At 48.3% G+C, this 8,115-nt stretch overlaps 1 pseudogene; it reads right to left on the bottom strand.

Moving 5' to 3' along the window:
- Window positions 1-1,330: 1,330 nt before the first annotated feature.
- LOC147662631 (phospholemman pseudogene) lies at window positions 1,331-1,640 on the bottom strand (annotated as a pseudogene).
- Window positions 1,641-8,115: the final 6,475 nt, after the last annotated feature.

Raw genomic sequence — 8,115 nt, 5'->3', positions numbered from 1 at the left:
CAATGGGTCCTCCACTGCATTAACTTTGTCAGATACTTTTCATAGGTTTGTGCGCAGGTGACTGATTCAATTTTCCCACCTAAGGCCAACTGGGAGATCTGGATAGCCACCATAAAATCAGCCCTGGAAGGGGGGCTCTCCTGGTGTCACTGTGCGAGCTCCTGTGGCATGCTCGACGTTAGGTGGCAGGCATGAGGGTGGCATATTGTTCTATAGTGTCCCCCTGAGAAGGTACAGGCGGTCTTCCCTACCCCATGAGGTGAATAGGCAAGGAGTGCCCCAGGTAGGAAAAACAGCAGGGCATGCTGCCTCGCACAGACGTTGCTGACCTCACTCGCACCCCATAGCCAAAAAGGTGCGGGCAGGGATACACAGTCCCACAGGCCCAGATCGATCAGCAGTGACCCACCGGCAGGCCCTGAATCAGTCGCGGACTGCTGCCCACACAGGGACCCTGGCAGGCATTCTACACTGCCCACCAGTGACGCCGGCCTGGGGGTCTCAAGATTTTACTCAATAATGGGATGAGTTGGCCACTGTAGGCTGCCGAGCAGCCCTCCAGACCCCAGCCACAGTTCCCAGGTCATCCTATGAGATGACAATCACTCTCGGCCACCTCAGGGCCCACAAGCCTTTGTGTTGCACCACTAGTCTCTAAGGAAGTCCGCACTTTCCCAACCGGCGAAGATCGTCAATGGGGACAAAACATAAATATGAGGGGTATTCAGATGCAGACCGCAGGTCAGCACAATCCCCTCAGCTATTGACTAGGGGGGTCTATGCACCACCACAGAAGGGACCAGGTCAGTGGCCCAGGAGGCGAGTGGCCTCCAGCAGAGGCGTCCAATCAATCAATCAATCAATAACAGCGTCCACAGATATTGGCCAACAGCTACCATGAGGTGGGGTCTCAATCTCCATCTCCTAGTCTCTATGCCACAGAAGGAAGTCCCACCGGGAAGCAATGTCGTCTGGGCCATTGGAGGCCGTAATATCGCAGGATGCTGCAGGATGACTGAGGGCTGGCAGGGAGCCACTAAAGGACGTGCCCTGTCATCCATGTGGCTTGGCCACCTCCCCCCCCACAGTGAGTATTATTGAGTACAATCTCAAGTCAGGCAATTAGGACTAGTGAGTGAAGTTGGCCTGCTTCTGCAGTGAATGGTGCAGAAACAGTGTGGGTCAAGCAGTGCAATAGTGGTTAATTGCAGATAAAGTCAAGCTCTGCGCTCGCTGCATGCAGAACCAGCTACATCTAGCTTTAGGAAGCACAATTCATCTCTTCTCTTCCATGAACTCGAGGTCACTCTATATTCATCCCAAACCAACCTCAGCTGACTGGGCTTCTTAGAAGATTCTGGTTGATAATTGCCTGGGGGGCAGCAGGCAGTCTTTTCAAATTACCCTTTTCTTCGTCAGACTCACCGGACCTCTGAAGATGGTTGAATTTGCGCCAGCATTTTCTGCTCAAATGAGCAGAATCCCCAGGATGAAGATGACTCCTACACACTCACAAGACTCCTGATCTGCAGTGCTTGATAATCATAAGTAAATGGGTCCCGCTCTTCTGAATGGCCTGGTTCGACTTCTGCATCGACCATCAGTACAGAGCACAGCAACAGAAAGGAAGGGTGCAGCATTTTGGTCCAAGATGTAATGTCCCTCTCTGCCAAGGTCCCACCATTGTCCACAGGTCCCCGGGAGTTGAGCACATGGTGTTTACGAGGCCTGGGGTGGTGGAGCTGGTAGAGTTGTTGGCTCTCTGCTTCTTCTTGGAGGGACTGGTATATTTAAAAGTTAACACAAAAAGATGATGGACGGAACGTTTAACATTGAACATTTTCAAACACTCACCCACAGTCCCAAATCTGGGTTTAATCCATCGTTATTTTGCTCACCATGCCATTCCAGTTTGGACCCAGCCATATGCAAATCAGTCTTGACCCTGCTCTTAATGGGAACAGTCCAGCCCGAACTGCCAGGCCAGGTCCTCACTTGTCCAGAAAACAAGCATCCTGATACCAGTTTCGGGGTATTGCCCCTCATCAGCCAGGCTAGCTTGAAACCGGTGGTGTTGTGAGCACGGGACCCACGTCTGGGCATACCCTTCCCACTTAGGGTGAAATTGCAACACCAATAGCTGATGGACACAATGTTGAACATTGCCAAACACTCACCCGCAGACACAGATCTGGATTTAATCCATCATTATTTTACTCACCGCGCCATTCTTGTTTGGACCCAGCCATATGCAAATCAGTCTTCACCCTACTCCCAATGGGAACAGTCCAGACAGGACTGAACGGCCAGGTTCTCCCTGGACCGGAAAACAAGCATCCTGGGACTGGTTTTGGGGTATTACCCCTCATCAGCCAGGCTAGCTTGAAACCGGTGGCGTAGTGAGCACGGGACCTACATCTGGGCATACCCTTCACACTTAGGGTGAAATTGCAACACAAAAAGATGTTGGACAGAATGTTGAACAGTGTCAAACACTCACCCCCAGTCAGAGATCTGGGTTTAATCCATTGTTATTTTGCTCACCAGGCCATTCCAGTTTGGACCCACCCAAATGCAAATCGGTCTTGACCCTACTCCCAATGGGAACAATTCAGCCCAAACTGCCAGGCCAGGTCCTCTCTGGACCGGAAAAAAAGCATCCTGGGACTGGTACCGGGGTATTAACCCTCATCAGCCAGGCTAGCTTGACAGCAGGGTGTAGTTAGCACAGGACCCACTATGATTTGTAAAGGAATGTTTCAATGGCTTGTGATTGCAATTGCAATTGGGGGTGCAAACCATTCAGGAGTTACTGATCCCCAAGTTCAGGTGATAACTTGTTCTCAATGGGAAAGGGGTCCAAACGGGTCACCTTCCCATTTGTGTATCATGTCTGTGGCCTCAGGGGGAGGAGGCAGGTTCCAGTGGACACATGCCTGCTACCTTGATATCGTCTCAAATGGTGAACATTTTTTTAAAGCACCACTGGTTCCTTTAATGGAATATGGCTACCTAAAAAAAAGATTTACATTTTGAAAAGACAATGCAGAGGCAGAGGTCTGCTGTCTCTTACAGGCCCTTTCTGTGCATTGGAAACTGTGAGAAATTGGGTTGTTGGCTTACTGGGATGTAAGCCCTGGTGAAGTAGCAACCACAATCCTTATCAAGGTGAGGCACAAGTCAACCCTAAAGTAAGAGGATGCGGCCTAATGACTCGAAGCTGGAGAACTCGCTTTCAGTCTTGGCAGTAACAGCTCAATATCCGGTTATTCTGGGCAAATCACTTAATCTCTTGTGTCTAACAAAATGAATGTGTCCATCTATAATGCAACTGGTGCTCATGTAAAGCACTCTGATACCTTCGGGTCAGGTTTGCACTATTTGAAACTGAAAAAAAATAAGCTACAAAAATAACCTGTGCTGAACCCCGTAGTAGCTTGGCACAGAGCAGTCAGGTGTAACTTGGAGGCAATGTGTAAAGTATTTGTGCAACGCTTCAAACAGTAATAAAGTGAAAACACCACACAAAAAGGTTCCCACACCAACTTAGAAAAATAGTTATTTAAAACAAACAAAAAAAGACTAAAAGGACAAAAATCCATTCAGTAGATCCAGAGATATGCATTTTCAAAGGGATTAGTGAGAATAGCGTTAAAAAGCACAAGCCCCAACTGTGGATATCTGATCGAGCCGGACCGGAAGAAAGTCATAGTTTGAAGCTGACCGCAGTGGAGCATGGGCCGGCTACAGGGAGCCAGTTGGGACAGCTGAACAAAGTACCTTCAATCCTGGCTTGGGGTGGATTGCACGGGTCTGCGTTGAAGATGCATTGTGCAGCCGAAGTGATACGTTTGTTCTGAGATGCGGCAAGGCTGCAGAGGGAGAAGGCCTGTGTCATCATCAAGGATCCCGTTGAGGAGGGCTTGCGATGTGAAGCCCAGCATAGAGGATACGTCGTGCAGTCGGGGTGCTGAGTTGGTTCAGAGGACCTGTGGAGGTTCTTCTCGGGGTTGCGCTACGCAACAGAGGAGATGCATCAGCTCTTCTAGGTCCCCAGAGGCTGGCAGAGCACATTCGGCCTACTTCCAAGGGCCCAGGCCTAGGGTGGCATCAATTGGCAGGGTAGACTTACATATGGCAGAGTTCAGGTGACAGGTTCAAGGTTGATGGAGCCTTCTGTCCCTGAGGCTCTAGACAGGAGGCCAGCGAACTAACCCCTGGAGTCACTTTAGTGTCCTGGTACAACATAAGGAAGTACTGTCCTTCTCACTCAGGTAAGAGGGTAGCAGGCACCAGGTCAGCACAGCAGGGCAGCAGTCCTTTATAGCAGCTGTCCAGCACGGTGGCAGTCCTTTCAGCAGCCCAGCAGTCCTTCTTCCTGGCACAGTATCCACAGATCCAGAAGTGAAATGAGGAGGTAGTGCCTGAGGTCCAATATTTACACTTGGACGGGGTGAGCTTTAGAATTCCCTTTGAAGTCCACAGGCATCCTGCCTTCCTTGCCATGGATCCAGACTAACTACAAGGGGGATGCAGCCTTTTGTGTGGAGGCGCATGGCACAGCCTATTCATGTGTAAGTACGGCGGAGCCCAGCTTTACCCTCCCATCCTGCCTTGCTAGCAGTGGTAAAGTGCGCAGAGTCCTAAAAGCCAGCAAAAATGGGTTTAGAAACCAGGAGGGTGTTGGCAAAAAGTTTGTGGATGACCCTGCTGAAAGGGCCATGTCCAACAGAAACCATTTACAGGAGATGCAACGTGCCACGTTCCTATTTAAAATTCATTATTCTAGTCAATTTGGGTCCCCTTGAAATAGACAATCTCCAATGTGACCTATAAAACATAGGGGGCCATCTGCAAATTGGTGTGTAAATGGCACATCTCTTGTTTGCGAATGGGAATGATACATCAGGCTCATAGCGCCTCATAAGTGCTTAGATAGAGCACGAGTGAGCTGTGAGTAAAAATGGCACTACATTATGTGCTGCAAATGCAGAGAGCTCAAGTTTCACTCACTCTGACTAACACATTTCATTATGTTTTTATTATTTTACTCCTCCTTGTGTTATCATTGTTGTCACTTTCTGTGATGTCATCAACTATACTAATTAATTATGTCTCCTACGAATTTTCAAAACTTGAGAGCTCTGCACCCATATGCTCAATCTGAAAGTGATGTGTTGATTATCTCACACATTGACTATCAGCTGCCGAAGTCATGATTTTTACACGTGTCTTGTTTCTTTGTGTGCCACTGGAGCCCTTGTGATATTCACTATCTATGCCAGATGTGTTCCAGAAGTGTCATTTTTACTGTAGTTTATGCGTCCCAGTTATTTTGTTATACAGACTACAGACTTTCCTGAAACCCAGAAATTCACCTCCAAAACATGCCCCTCAACGGAGCACACTGCCCGGGCGCAACAAAGACGTCTAACTCGAGTTTGATGGCAAGGCCATTTCTTTTAACTCTATTAAAAAGAGGACTTTAATAAGCAACATTCCTTCCTGTCAAAAGGTCTGGCTGCTCCCAGAAACGATGAAGTGCCATGAAATAAAATATAAAGTAATCGCTGCTGCACACCGTGGAAAGTGGAATGTGTGAAGTTGTGGCCTGTTTTATCCCCCCTGTTCCCTGCTGTGTAATGCCACTATTAATCAAGATTTTAGGATTCGATTTTGTTGGAGTCCTATAAAAATGGTTCGCGCTGGCTTTGGCCCAGGCCTGATAATTTTACAACCCGAGTTTGGAAATGGCTCCGAGCTCACACAGGCCCCCGGGGCAGTGAGCTGTGACGTGCTGTACAAAAGAGACGCTTGTTTTACAGGTTCCCATTAACACTGTTGAAGTAAGTGCCTCCAACAAAGGCGCTTGTCTGCCTTCCTGGTTGTACTCCTCTGCTTGTTGTCTGACGGCTGTGTGCAGAGGGAAGTGAGACCAGACAATCTCTTTGCTGCACCGTTGTAAAGACCTGGTTTTATTGCTGGAACACATGGCCCAGGAAAGACCCAATAAGCTTTCAAGAGTGTCTGGCGAATTATTTTCCGTACTTCTGTGCATTTGTTCGGGCCATTTGTGCTGAAAGAAAAGTTGAGTCACTTTTTTTGTAAAATTTAGCAAGAACCTAAAGTGGAATCCCACACCTAAACTGGTGACTGAGAATTATTCTATTTTTTTCCTCTTGTTGAGGTCATGCCCAAGGCCGGCATTAGGGCACTGCGCCCGGTGCGGTCGCACTGTTCGCTGACCTGTGTAGGTGGGCCCTGACAGTGGCGGCTGGTGACATTTGAAAGTGGTGTGGCGTATAAGTTGTGGTGAGTGCACTGTGGCGAGCCCGCCCGTCATAAGGGATATTCAGGAGGGGTGGGGGGGGAGAACTTTTTTTTATAACAGTGTGCAAATGTTGCATTTTCAAGCAAATTTTACCCTGGTGCAATGTTGTCCACTCTGCTGTCACTGCCATGCAGTGTAACCAGCATGTAGTGCTATCCCTGTTCTGTCACTACTGTGCAGTGTCACCATCGTGCAATGTACCAACCTGTTGTCATCATCACATAGTCTGTCCCTCCCAATGTATCAAGTGTCACCTTAGTGCTATCATTAATATGCCATTCTCGTGCAGTGTCAAGACAGCTATCCACACAAGGATGGTGTGACAGTGCAGACAAGTGCTGACAGGGATGGTTTGACAGAGAGCGTTGTAACACTGTGGTACAGGGCTCCATGTTTGTGCAGGACTCTGCAGTAGGAGGTGGTACACAGATCCAATGATGACGTTGCTGGGCCTGGGACACCCGGGAAAGATGCTTAGCTCCTAAGTCAGAAGGTGAACAACACAATGATGGAGTTCTAGGCTTGGAGCCTGCTCATTGCAGGTAACGCAACCCCTATTGTTGGCATGTGTGCGGGGGAGCAGCAATCATGTCATTAAACCCCCCCCTTCCTTCTGACAGGAGCTGCTCAACAAAATAACCACAATCCCCCTTAGCCCCTCTCCTACCCAACTTTTCTCAACACAGGCTGTAGCAGCACTACCTACACCAGCAAACAGCTTGTTTGTAAGAGTGCCATGCATCTATAGGAGAGAGTGATGGGAGGAATACGTCATAACAAATGCAATCTATGAATGAAACCTGCAAGCATGCCACAGGTGTAGGTGCCAGGCACAAGTGAAAATTATGACAACATATAGGTATTGGAATAACTTAAAGACTGCACAAAGGACAGGCGTATATTTACATTACAAACTCACAAAGATGCAAAATGACACGAATATCCAGGAATCACAAAACCTGCCATTAAATAAAGAGCAAAATAAACAATAGAGGAATAGGCAACAATACACCACACACGCACACCTCTATCGCAACCACACAAACCCTTTGTGCATCAACACCAACTAAATACACACACAATATGCACACTACTTCACATACACAGGTACACAACAGACTCAAGTATTTCCACAGTAACCGAAATACACACAAACAATATTTCATGCTCATCTATTTGTCTTTAGTCGTGATAATGTTGTTTCCCCCGTACTTGCCACAATTCGGGTTAATTTGACCCAGTTTTATGTGATCCGATGCTTTGCTCCTCATGGCACTTTTCTTCGAATTGCACTCATATTCATGTAGAACGTTAACTTAGAGGGCACCTGGCAGACTGTCGTGTGTCCGTGACCCCTGGAAGCAGAAAAGAGCCCACCCTCCCGCTTCTTTTGTCTGCCTTAAAGCTGGTTTCGAAGCGGAGCGAGCCAGGCAACGGCCTCATAATCTGTGCATCTTAATAGCTTGACCTTTGGGATACAAAATACATTAATAAAGCTCAAAGTCTTTTCCATAGAACGGGCCCACAGAGTTCCTGGGGGCCAGCCAAAGCCGGGCGCTTCCCCCCGCCCCATCGTGGCCCGTGTGTTCAACTTCCGTGACCGTTATGTCATCCTTCAAACGGCGCGAGCAGGACCACCCTTGCGAATAGACAATGCGCAAATCACGATCTTTCCGGACTTCACCATGAAAGTACAGGCCCGCCGACGTAGCTTCCTAGAGGTGAAGAAGGCACTCCGTGCGCAGTCTATCAAATACTCTGTTATTCCCGGCGAAGCTCCGAAG

This window comes from Lissotriton vulgaris, unplaced genomic scaffold (genome assembly GCF_964263255.1).
Source record: "Lissotriton vulgaris unplaced genomic scaffold, aLisVul1.2 SCAFFOLD_666, whole genome shotgun sequence".
In the NCBI taxonomy this organism is placed as follows: domain Eukaryota; kingdom Metazoa; phylum Chordata; class Amphibia; order Caudata; family Salamandridae; genus Lissotriton; species Lissotriton vulgaris.
Note: the sequence above shows the minus strand (reverse complement) of the source record. Positions and strands in the feature narration are given on the sequence as shown.